The 13,629-nt window shown below is 39.5% G+C and overlaps 1 protein-coding gene across 4 annotated transcripts in view; it reads left to right on the top strand.

Moving 5' to 3' along the window:
* The window catches only part of LOC5568727 (endothelin-converting enzyme homolog), a 97,644-nt gene that overhangs the window by 51,337 nt on the left and 32,678 nt on the right, over positions 1-13,629 (top strand). The window lies entirely within an intron of this gene.

Here is a 13,629-nt window from a genome sequence, read left to right as displayed (position 1 = left end):
GCAAGCTAGTAAACAGTTTGCGAAAAAGCCATTTTTTTATAAATCTAAGGTTTTTCTTCACGCGATATGTCTCATATTTCCATTGGAACACAAAGCAAGCTTAGTGGCATCATATAGAGGACACGGTGTCTTTTTTATGGAACTTTATAACAAAAAAATCGGCATGTCTCAAATTCGGACCAATGAAAGACAAGACCTTCCTCTTTCATTTGCTGCTAAAATGAAAATAATCCATCGGGGGGTCTAGTGCAATTTTTTTTAAATTTTGTTGTTTGTATTATCATTTTAAATGCAACGTAAATTAATAAATTTTGGTTAGGTGAACTGTTTGAACGGATTCAGATGAAAATGTTGCAAAAATCTAGTGTCAGTATCATGTAGATTATAATCCCACTGTGTATATGTTGTAAACAGTCACGTATCTTAGTCGCCGGCTATTTTGATGTTTTTCGTCGTGAAAACGTAGTTTAAATTTTGTTCAATTTATCACATTTGTCGTTTCGTGAAAAGGTGAACCATTTGTGTGTATTGGACAACCAAAAATCGACCGTGAAATTGCTGAAAACACGGAATTAATTTCACTCGATCTCCCGACTAACCAAGGGCAATGGCGATGGAAAAGAAACATTGCAAAGAATGCAAACTGGAGGTGAATGATATTGAACCCGTACGGTGTGGCTTCTGTGATGCCTTTTTTCACATTAGTCAGCAGTGTTGTGGATTCAATCATCTAGCCAATCGAGATATACTATCGCAAGGAAAGGCGATGTTCATTTGCAATGACTGCCGATCTGAACTGAACGGTCGGAGTATAAAACGCTACCTACAGGACCAATTGGACTCTCAAAACTCAACTCATGCTGATGGTGATGCTTCGGATAATCTGACATCCCAAGTTCAGTTGGTCGCTGATGCCGTTGGTAAATTGAGTAAGAAGGTTGACGTGCTGTCGATGGGTCAAATGAGTGGAAGCAAAACAAACCTGCTGCTTACACCTACTTTTCGAAAATGGCCTAAATTGGGTGTGAAACGTCCTCGCATGGAAACCGAGCAATATGAATCCACTGCTTTGAATTCCGATCGTGGCACTAGGAACATTGATCTTGGCGATCTGTCCATCGACACTATTATGCCCGTACCAACTCCACCTAAGTTCTGGTTATACCTGTCTGGTTTCCAACCACTGATCTCGACCGATGATGTACAGAAGATTGTGACACGCTGTATGGATCTTTCTTCGCCGTGTGATGTCGTACGTTTAGTGCCGAAAGGAAAAGATGTTTCAAACATGTCGTTTGTTTCCTTCAAAATTGGCTTTGATCCGTCGGTGAAAGAGCAAGCACTGCAGGCGTCAACTTGGTTGAATGGACTGACATTTCGGGAGTTCGTGGAACAACCAAAAAACTACAGGCGTACGGTGGCCAATCCCATGGACATCAATCAGACACCTGTTTAACGTGTTGCATTTCGAACTATGAAGACCGTGGAATCGCCATTCTCCCTTATCCGTCATCGCAAATCAAGCTACCACTGGGACGCATCGATGTTGGTCTTATGGAAGCCCTGGAACCCCCCACCACAGTCGAGCCATTCCAGCCACCGTTCAGCAGTCGTCCCGGTTCTGTGTGTGGGAGCGGTGTAAAGGGCTTCCAAATGGATATTGCAGGCAAGTACGATTTTTCAATGATCTCGATGACTTCTGATCCGTTCATCGATTCCAGCCTATCTGCATCAGCTTCATCTCGTTCAACAATTCAAACTTCACCACTGGGACGCAACGATGTTAGCTCTATGGAAGTTCCGAAGCCCCCCACCGCAGTCGAGTTTTTCCTGCCAGCGTTTAGCAGTCGTCCCGGCCCTGCGTGTGGGCGTGGTGTAAGGGACTTCCAACCCGATCTCGAAGGCAAGTTCAATACCGTCATGCAATCAACGATTCTTGATTCGTCCATTGCTTCTAGCCAATTTCCGACTGAACCAGTCCGGTTCTGTAGTGACGATGTTGACCACGATATGACTACTGAACCGATGCTTCAAATCTGCAACGACGACGAACAAGGCACTGGGGTCTCGATTTATTATCAAAACGTCAGAGGACTACGGACAAAAATCACGGACTTCTACACTTCTGTTACTGCTTCGCTCTACGATGTGGTCGTTTTGACTGAAACCTGGTTGGATGAAGTGATTCCATCATGCATGCTGTTTGGTAATGATTACGTCGTTTATCGTGGTGATCGTACACCGCTAACAAGCACCAAGAAACGTTCCGGCGGTACTCTTATCGCAGTGAAGCGCACAATCCCGTCCAATTTGATCCCGATTAACGACGAGGGACTTGAGCATGTGTGGGTGTCCCTGAGAATGAAGAGAAGTAGTGTTGCTATTGGAGCAGCATATATTCCTCCGGATAAAGCGTTGGATGTGCAATTGACGAATCGCCATATTACAAGCATGGAATCTGTTATCCCTAAACATGATGCAGTTGCTGTATTTGGTGATTACAATCGACCAGGTCTTCGATGGATAAGAAACGTAAATCACGTCACTTCATCTTCTCTGACGCAGTCCAATGCGGCATTGCTAGACGGAATGAGCTCAAACAATATGTGGCAATTGAACTACATAAAAAACTGCTACGGAAACACGTTGGATTTGTTATTCGTTAGTGAAGAATTGTTGAACGGTTTGACTATTGAGGAAGTCGACGATCCTCTGGTTCCAATTGACATTTGCCACAAGCCTTTTTCTTGTACCATCGAAAACTGCGAAACCTCGCAAAATACCTTCGAGGACGAGTTTGACATCAATTCGTTGAATTTCCGAAAAACCGACTTCATTGGGTTGAGCCAACACTTGACGCTAGTGGACTGGGCGGTTGTCATAGAATGTCCGACTATAAATGAAGCTGTTGAAAGATTCGCGACTATCCTTCAGAACGCTTTTGCTATTTTCGTTCCACGTCGACGTTCTCCGAAAAAGCCAGCTTGGTCGAACACTGAGCTGCGTCGTTGGAAAAGGCGTTGCAGCACAGCAAAAAGATTGTATCGCAAAAATCGCACTGCAGCAAACAAGTTGGCATTTCAGTTGGCGAGTCGCCAATACCGCAGTTTGAATTGCAGATTGTACAAAGAACACACTGCCTCCACAGAACAGAATTTAAAACACAATCCGAAATGTTTTTGGAACTTCGTAAAATCCAAACGCAAAGAAACTGGTTTGCCGTCTTCAATGTATCTGGATCAAAAACGTGCCAATACTTCGTTGGACAAATGCGAATTGTTCGCTTCTTTTTTTAGTTCCATGTTTGATTCGAACTCTGGAAGCACTGATGCTGCCATGGAATTGACTCCTGCTGGATGTGTAGAAGTAGCTACATTCGAAGTCTCAATTGAAGCAATGCAGAAAGCGACGAAGAAGTTGAAATCATAATATCTTCCTGGACCTGACGGAATTGCCTCGTGTATCCTGAAAAAATGCAGTCAAGAATTACTGGAGCCTCTAGTTCATCTTTTCAATCTTTCACTGAGAGTCTGTACCTTCCCTACACGCTGGAAAGCATCGTTTATGTTTCCGGTGCATAAAAAGGACAGTAAAAATGATGTACGGTGTTATCGTGGTATTACGTCGCTTTGCGCGTGCTCAAAGTTATTTGAGATTATTGTGTCGGATTACATGTATTGCCAGACGAAACATTATATCTCTACGAGCCAGCATGGATTTTATCCAGGAAGAAGTGTATCAACAAATTTGAGTGAATTCGTCTCGTTTTGCCTACGGAATATCGAACAAGGCCGGCAGGTAGATGCAATTTACACGGATCTGAAAGCAGCGTTTGACAAGGTTGATCACAACATATTGCTTGCAAAGTTGGGCAAGCTTGGATGTTCGCCTAGTTTTGTTGAATGGCTTCGTTCGTACCTCTGCGATAGGAAGCTGGCTGTAAAAATAGGATCTTCTATTTCACGATGGTTTGTGAGCAGTTCTGGTGTTCCTCAAGGAAGCAACTTGGGCCCGCTTTTGTTCTCGCTGTTTATGAACGACGCTATTATACATATTGGAGACGGCTTCTGCCTGGTATATGCAGATGATTTGAAGCTTTACGTTCTGATAAATGGTAAAGAAGACTGTCATAAGCTCCAAACTCTCCTTAACAAGTTCGTATCGTGGTGTCGTGTCAACAGGATGCAGCTTAGTATTTCCAAGTGCTTCGTTGTTAGCTTCCATCGAAAAATGAGTCATGTGTCGTTTGACTACACTATCGACGGAGAGTTGTTAAACAGAACTCAAATTATTCGAGACCTTGGCGTGTGTCTGGATTCCACTCTTTCATTCAGGAATCACCATGAAGAGATCATCGACAAAGCACGTCGCCAATTAGGGTTAATGTGCAAATTGAGCAAAGAGTTTAGAGACCCGTACACGCTCAAATCGTTGTACGTTAGTCTTGTTCGACCAATCCTTGAAACCGCTTCAATTGTTTGGGATCCCTACCACAGCACTGTAGCTTCCCGTATAGAATCCATTCAAAAACGGTTCATCAGATATGCACTACGAAACTTGCCATGGAGTGATCCACTAAATCTACCACATTGGAGCAAAGAAGAAAACGGGCTAAAGCTCTGTTTGTAGCTAAACTAATAGCTGCGGAGATTGATGCGCCGAACTTGCTTCAAATGATTAGCTTCAATACTCCAAACTACGCCATTCGCCGTCCCGAGTTTCTTCGATTGCCATTCAGACGACGAGACTACGCTTCCCAAGAACCAGTGCGATCAATGATGGAGTGTTTTAACGAAGTTGTTCATCTGTTCGATTTTAATATTACGACCAAGAAATTCAAGACAAGGCTTTTGCGATATATTTATAACTAGTTCTAAGATTTTATTCATTAAGACTCAAAAGTCGGATGAAATATACAAATAATAATAATAATAATAATAATAATAATTCTAGACAGCCTAAAAATTTACGGGCCGAGGCCGACTTTTAAATTTTCGAGTTGCCTCTCTTTTGTTGAAATTTGCATTGCTTTTAAAACTAAGTATGTCAAGCAACCTCTTTTTAATTTTTATTTGTAACTCGAGAGCAATATTCATCTCTCTGACTTGGTTTAGGACCAACCAATCGACGGACGAAAGGACAATAAGTCGAAAGACAAAAGAAAGACAAGGCAAATGGTCAAAAATGCATAAGTTCAAAAGGACCAAAGGTTGAAAGTAATCTGTATTAAGGGGAATTTAATCATTCTTGAAAGAAAATTTTTGACCTTTTATCCCCTCTTTAATCCTCTTCGATCTTTCGCCCTTTCGACCTTATATCAAAGATTCTAGAAAATTGACAAGTTCACATTTGTGCTAAGGACAGGCGCAATATAACATTTCATAAATCCAATATTCCAACCCAATTGCAATAGCAATGCAATGTTGACACTATTGTCCATGTGTTTGTTGTGAGAGTTGACAGAACATTGCTTTTGTTTGCGATGGTAAAACAAACAGAATTGCTGACAAATATTCTCAGATTAGCAGCCAGTCTAGGGCTGAAAATGTCGTAAATAAAGATAATAATATTAATAATAATGCTGACGCATATACACTTCCTTTTAAATTGATGGTAGAAAAAGTGCAAATGAATTCATACAAACATCGAAAGGTTTCATTCACAACAAATCTACCTGTGAAAGATTGATCGTGTGATCGTAAAATTTTGCTTAGAGATCTCAATAAGTGCTGTAATGTTCAGTTTTAGCATAGTTTTATTCGAGTTGTACGGAATTCTATACTAATCCATAAAACAAATAAATTCAATAAGCTTTGAAAATGTTACTCATTAACTTTACGATTTTACTAGCTTTACAACGAAATCATACGAAGATTTAACAAAAATATCAGGTGAATCATGAAAATCTCCGATTACACCAAAAAAGGAGCCAAAATGGTGAACTTTGGTACATACAGACTTGTTTGATATTTATATCCAGCAGATCTCAAGTACAATGTTTTGTATAGCTTTGTTGTGTTCAAAACTTTTAAAAGCGCCAGCTCGAACGACATTTGATGCCAATCTTCCATCAAAAGACGTTCGAGTTGGCGCTATAATTGAATAAGAAGAGTCACAGGGATTCAAAATCACGAAGCTTGAGCCGTCGCATGCCTAGTTTTGGTGCTAAATCTTAGGGGTCCCATATTACGGGTTCTCCGGTGGTCATTTCGGTGCTCCAAAAGGACCAGCATAACCATCAATTCATTCTTTTGGCAAAATACATTCAAACATCATCAATCTTTATGAGTTGGACACAATTCATTTGGTTTTTAGGCATCATTCCGAGTAATTTCATCCAATTGTCCAGATTGGCTACCTTCCGAGTCTCCAAGAACCGGTTCCGCATGGACCATACTGGACCGAGTTTTTCAAAGGATGTGCACCGGTAGTTTGTTCCTTATTACAGAGAAATTTTATTTCAAAATATCCATCAACCGAATAGTACCGCTGTGAATTACATACACAAAACTGCGATAGAAACTTACTTTTCAGATGTTCCGGATTTCCGGAACCGAGTATAAATAACTAAATGATTTGAGAATCTCTATTTACAGTCCATGTTAATACCTATTCAACAATATGAGGATGCTTCAGATTACTTGTTTAGTTACGAAACTACAGGTTGTCAAAGTAAGGGTCTCTAAAAAGACTTTTTTTACATGTAGCTGGTTCCCGGTGGCCACAGTGACGCAATTCCGGATCTCCGGAAAGATTTCTGAAAATCGACATGTGTGCCTTTCATTTCAGCCCAACAGAACTGAATTCGATCAACACACTGATTTTAGCGAGCTGTTTGAATTTTCGGGTCGAAAACTACCCTAAGTCACAATTTATAAGTTTTATTTTATGGAAGCTCCCTAAGAGGCCATTCAAAACTTTTGTTACCGCAAAAATAAATGTTCCCACAAAAAAATACCTAATTGTCAGAAAACGTCAAATTGCTAGCTTATTTTAATCAAAAGTTACAATGATTTGAATTTTGAAATGGGTCGAGAACGACCCAAGGTTCTTACTAAACTATAGTTATATCCCAAACTCCGTAAAAAAATTGAAAAAAAAAACATGTTCTAGACCCCCCGACCGATTATTTTCGTTTTGGTTGCAAATGAAAGGGGAAAATCATGGCTTTCTTGTGTCAAAATTTCAGACATGCCGATTTTTTTGTTTTGAAATTGCTCTACGAAACACACCGTGAGGAAGGATGTTGCTTTCATACAAAGTTTAAAAATTTTGGCGCCCATCTTGAATTTGGCCCCTCATTTTGAATTTTTTTTAGAAAACCCGTTTTTTCACCATTAGCGCACCGCTGGTTTTGAATTCTTAGATCACTATCAGAAAGCTGAGAAAAAAACCTAGTAAGATAGGCTACAAAAACTAGGTGAGAAATAGACTAGATTTTTTTTTATTTTAAATAAAATTAACTAATGTGTTTCCAATATTTTTTAAACCTTCGTAGATTTTATATGTTTACAGGATAAATTCAATGTTTTTAGAGCTTTTTCGCAAACAATAAAATTCATTAGATTATTCCCGTCCTGTTGGTATCTTAATTTAAGTTATGCTAATACTATTTATGTTTTAATATTCAAGTTGTTGAACATACAGATTTGCTTATCAGTTTTGAGTTGATTGAAATGATGTAGGTCATGTTGGAGATCTCTTTCTAGAAACATTCCCTGTTTTAATGCAAGTCTTCATTCAGAGTCTCTTTTTTCTTATCCGGATTGCAGTGTTTCATGAAGCAAAATTCTACAGGCTCTAGAGAAAAATTCAAAGATTTTAACACAGTTATTCAAGAATTGCGTCTCACATTTGTGGAAAAAAAAAATCAAAAGTTTTGTCTAGAAATTTTGTCTGAAATACTTTCTAGAACTCCTATCAATTTCTTTCAATTTCAAAATATCGTCAAGAGATTTCTTTCTAATTTTTCGAAGGATGCTTAGAGGAATTTTTGAAATCCTTTAGCACTTCAACGATACTTAACTCCAGTTATTTTCTCAGGAATTACCTCGATTTTTTGTGCAAAGATTGTATAGCAGCTTTTCTACATATTTTTTTCACCAACCTTTCAACCGAATTCTCCAGTTGTTTCTCTAGGAGATCTTACAACGATTTTTGATTATATTTCAATCGGAAATCTTGAAGGATAAACTAATAAAATCGATGAAAGAATCACAAGATAAAATCCTGGCGGACTTGGGACTTTATTAGAAAATATCAAAATGATTTTTTGGAGAAGTTCCTGAAGTAAACTTGGAAAAATCTAGGTTACATTCTTGAGATATCCAAATCAAAATACTTGCAAGAATTTTACAAAAAAAAAATTACTTAATGAACCTCTGGAGAAATCTTCGGAATAATCTTTGAATCTATATAAAAATACTCAAATTCTCACGAAATTCCTTGAGAAAGTCATAAAAAATACATATGCTATAAGAAGTTACAACAAAAAAGAGAAGAAGATTTTCGATGATTAATCAAACTCTCATTTTCTGATTCTTATTATGTTACGTTTTGATTTTCTGTTTCCTGTTTGGTCCATTTTTGGTTTCGTTCTGTTTCTTGCCTGGTCTCTTTTTGGTCTTTTTTCAGGCTAGAGGTCTCTAAAGTTCATATGTTCAAGGCTTTTTATTTATTTTTACTTATTTGAGTATTACTTGATCTGCAGATATATAAATTGCATTCAATCCTAGTCATAGACATCGTTGGGAAAGCTTTCGTTACAGTTGAAAAGTCACTTTAAAAATCGTTAGGGACTTGAGGACAAGGATGTCAATTTAATTGTTTAAACAAATAGTTTTTTAATCTTTCTTAATCTTCTTGTTCCTTGTGTTCAAGCCATAAAACCGACGGGCTGTATTTGACATTTCGTGACAGCGGAATCTGGGCTGCATATGACGTTGATATTTTTCCACTTCGCGTCTCTTTCTCAGCTCAGCTTGTTGAATGTTGAGGCTAGCACTAATACAAGTTACGCATACTCTTCTTCTTATTATAATTATTTTTCCTGACGTTACATCCCTACTGGAACTGAGCGTGCTACTCAGCATAATCAGTTATAAAAACAGGTTATTGAAGGATTTTATTTTTCTATCATTCATTCTTGATAAAATAATGATTCATCGACATATCTTAAAAATCATGAATAATGACTAAAATAATTTAATAAATTTAGTCGTCTAAAACCACTGTAAGGGCTCATCAGTGTTCAAATTGCAAAGTCTAAGAATTTAAAATTTCGTTAACCATTCTACCGGCAGCTTCATATTTTACTGCAATAAAAATATTCAAACGTCGATAACTTTTTTGTTTCGTGATATTTTTGCACCATTATTTCACAAGTTCTCAAAAAACTCTTCTAGTTTTAGAATCTGTGTCAATATTGTTCATTGGTCAACCGGATCCTGAGATATTCCTAAATTCCTTGGGGGACCGACTTTTAGCTATCTCAGGCTACAGAAATTTCATCGTATTTGGAAATTTACTTTTCGGAATAAAACATTAATGCGAGTATGTTGTGAAAAAATGAAGCAATTCGGTGCAGCCGTCTTTGAGTAATGAGCATTAATGCGTCTGGTATCACGCTGGTCGCACACAGATCTCGAAAACTACCAACACTATCATATCGTAATTTTCAGATATATTCTAGAATACTTAACCGATTTGTAGCATTTTTTTTTTCAGAGTAGTTCCTTATCACCTTGCTCTGTATAGACCACGTATCATTTTTTGGATAAATTGACGTAAAAGTAAATGGCTGCCAAAGACATTTTATATGGAGAATGTCGGTTCCCCAAGGAACATCGGAATATCTTTAAAACCAGTTCACCAATGACAGATATCGACATGGATTCTTGAACTAGAAGAGTTTTTTTGAAAACTTTTTCATACAAAGGTATCGACCGCGATAATTATATTTAATTTGTTTATCGGCATATCGGTCTATTTTGCTCAAAGTAAGAGGGAGCATGAATACTAGATGGATAGGTACCGTACCATAATACGAGGGTGTCCATTTCACCCCGTGTGTTCATTATGCCCCTAATCACTATATTCATTGATTTATGAATCGAGAGCTCAAAACCCAGACAACCAAAATGTACGTATAACGAAATCACCTGGAGGCTTTGTATGTGCAACATTTCACTTAAAAGAAGTCGCAAAAAGGCCTTCTACGTACAAAAGTGGAGGCGATATGCGTGCATACATTATGTGATGAATAATAACATACAATGCGAGTGTATAAATCTTCTACCGAACTATCCTGTGATCTTATCCGACTTAACTTATGATAACAAATGTTGATTTGACAGCTGCTACGGAGTGACCCGATTTTGTTTGTACGATTGTACGAGACGAAATAAAATGTACAAGTGAACTCAGAAAAGAAGTGTTTTATGCGAGCAAGGTCATCAATCTGACGAGTTTATCCACGGTGTTTTGCGGGTTTGATGTAATTAGTATGAATAAACGAGTTGTAACGTGAACTTTCATGCGATTTCTGGTTGTCTGGGAATTTATAATACATGATCCTAGAGAGGATTCTTTCAGAATTATGAAGAGGATTCTTTCAGATTTTTGAAGAGGATTTCTTCAGAATTCTGAAGAGGATTTTTTCGCAACCCTGAGGAGGTTGTTTTCAGAATCCTGAAGAGGTTTTTTCGGATCCTAAAGAGGATCCTTTCAGAATTCTGAGAAGGATTTTTAAGAATCCTGAAGAGATTTTTTCAAATCATGAAGGGCATTCTTTCAAAACCCTGAAGAGGATTCTTTCAGATTACTAAAGATTCAGAATTCTGAAGAGAATTCTTCCAAAATCCTGAAGAGGATTCTTCTATTGGGATTAGGCAGCAGTGGAATAAAAGTCCAAGTTAATACTTAATAACGATATTAAAGAGGATAGGGTGCAGAACCACTTAGGCACTTCCATGATTCACTTTGGCATGAGGGGGTTTTTCTCGGCCGAATCGTCTGACTTTGCAATGAGAAGCGCATCAGTACGACGCATATTGTGGCCAAATATGAGCTCTGTAGCTTTCAAAAAACCCCACTGCCGAAGTGAATCAAAAGTGCCAAGAATAGGATCCGGCTCCCTATATTAACGATGTATCTATCACAGTTCATAGCATTTGCTAGAACCCGAGGTGGACAGAAATAAACCGCTTCCCTACGCTTCCATTCGTTCATCATTATAGCATGTCTTCCTTTACACCTGATACATAGGCAGTCTGCTAACCAAACCAGCAAACTTCTGCCATAAAAAATAACCCACCTTTTCACCCTTCCCGCATGAACTGGCGTTGACGCAGTGGTATATACGGTCAACCGTGGGAGCCAGTTGAATGCATCATCAATTCCTTCCCCTTCCCCTCATTGGTCAGCATTCTGACGTGGCAGGCACCATTGTTGCCTAAAAATAGAAAATCACCAGCACTTATACACTGAGGGTGCCTGTTAATCCCAAGCAGTCATCTGGTTGGTTCCTTGTGTAAGTGCAGCTGATCTGGCGATACTGGAGTAGCAACCACGGGCGGCCAATCAAGCTCAAGCTCAAGCTCGAGGTCGTTGCTCTTCTAACACTCCTCCTCAACGAACGAGTCCACCTTAAGATAGACCCAGCATTCCAGCCAACTTACGATGCTTGATGGTGTCCAGTGGTTTTGTCAATATATCTGCCACAATCTCACCGGTCGAACAGTATTCCAAGTTTAACACTTTGTTCTCGTACAACTCGTTCACGTAATGCTGCTTGGTCTCAATGCGTTTTGAACGACGGGTGGATCTCTCCGAACCAACTTTGTGCAACTTTGGTTGTCCTCTAGAATGGTGACTGTACCACTTTGTTGCACACCAAAATCCTTGAATAGAGACAGCAACCACACCAGCTCTTGAGTTGCCTCGCTTAACGACACGTATTCGGATTTCATGGATGATAGCGTCACACAATTTTGTCCACGGCTCGCCCACGAAATCGCTCCACCCGCATAGTGGAATACGAATTCTGTTGTTGGTTTTCTGGTTCCAACATCTCCAGTCCAATCGGTATCGCAATCAGACCGTCATTGCTACCTTAAGGGCCCTATTTTATAAGTCGAGTCGATCAAAAATGACTCGACTGGAGGCACTGTCGACCAAAAATTTCACTCGACTCGGCTCTGTCACTCGAGTTTATCGACAGTTGTCACTCTAAGTGACTGGATTACTATGGGAGTCGACGGGTGACATCTGAAATATGCATGCTTACTTTGATCGACAATGACTACAAACGAGTCACATGAATCCGCTCGATTTACAAAATAGACCCCTAAATCTTTCCAGTCCTTCGTAGTCTTCAGGTAGCAAACTACCCTCTTCGCCGCCACTCAGTCCTTCCGGCCAAGTATCGCAACACACACAGCTATGTATAACAGCGCTCCAACCAAACTCCTGTAGGCTGTTGTGTCCGATAGCAACGGACTTGTATCCTCCATCCGAATATAACCGGTTTCCATCGGCGATTTGGTACTTTTTGTAGCTTTCCAGTGATACACTGTATTGGCCATTTTCATGTCCAATCTCAAGTCCTAGAAAATAATTCACTTCACCAAGATCGGTCATCTCAAATTGTTTCTTCAACGCTTTATACACTTCACCGATCTGGGACTCAGGGGTCTATTTTGTTAATCGAGCAGATTCAAGTGACTCATCTGTGGTCACTGTCGATCAAAGTAAGCATGTATATTTCAGATGTCACCCGTCGACTCCCATAGTAATCCAGTCACTTAAAGTGACAACTGTCGAAAAACTCGAGTGACAAGGCCGTGTCGAGTGAAATTTTTGGTCGACAGTGACTCCAGTCGAGTCACTTTGGTCGACTCGACTTATAAAATAGACCCCTCATTTTCACTTCCAACCATAATGTCATCAACATACACAAGTAGATAAACCCACTTCCCATTCACAACTTTGGTATACAAGAATTGGTCTGCTGCATTCGGTCGAAATCCCATTTCAAGCTAAGTTTGCTGTTTCGCTCAAGAAAAGTAAAGAAATTCCTTGACTGAAAGGGTCAAGGAATTTCCTACAGAGAGCCCCCTTTGAAGTGACATTTCGGGCCCTATTTTATAAGTCGAGTCGATCAAAATGACTCGACTGGAGTCACTGTCGATCAAAAAATTTGCTCGACACGACTCTGTCACTCGAGTTTTTCGACTATTGTCACTCTATATGACTGGATTACTATGGGAGTCGACGGGTGACATCTGAAATACGCATGCTTGCTTTGATCGACAGTGATTACAGACGAGTCACATGAATCTACTCGATTTACAAAATAGACCCCTTCTTCTCAACTGCGTACTGCGATCAGAAAAAAGTGATTTTCTTGACCATTTCTTGGGAGAAATTTTCCACGCATCGAGATAGGCGATTCCTTTTCTTGTCAGTAGCAAACCGGCCTTCACGCAAAACACTATCCAGTGGACGATTCCAGCACCTAGCCGACTGCTTCAGGCCATAAGCTAAGTATGCTGTTTCGCTAAAGAAAAGTAAAGAAATTCCTTGACTGAATGGGTCAAAAAATTTCCTACAGAGAGCCCCATTTGAAAT

Source organism: Aedes aegypti, chromosome 1 (genome assembly GCF_002204515.2).
Source record: "Aedes aegypti strain LVP_AGWG chromosome 1, AaegL5.0 Primary Assembly, whole genome shotgun sequence".
NCBI lineage: Eukaryota > Metazoa > Arthropoda > Insecta > Diptera > Culicidae > Aedes > Aedes aegypti.
Note: the sequence above shows the minus strand (reverse complement) of the source record. Positions and strands in the feature narration are given on the sequence as shown.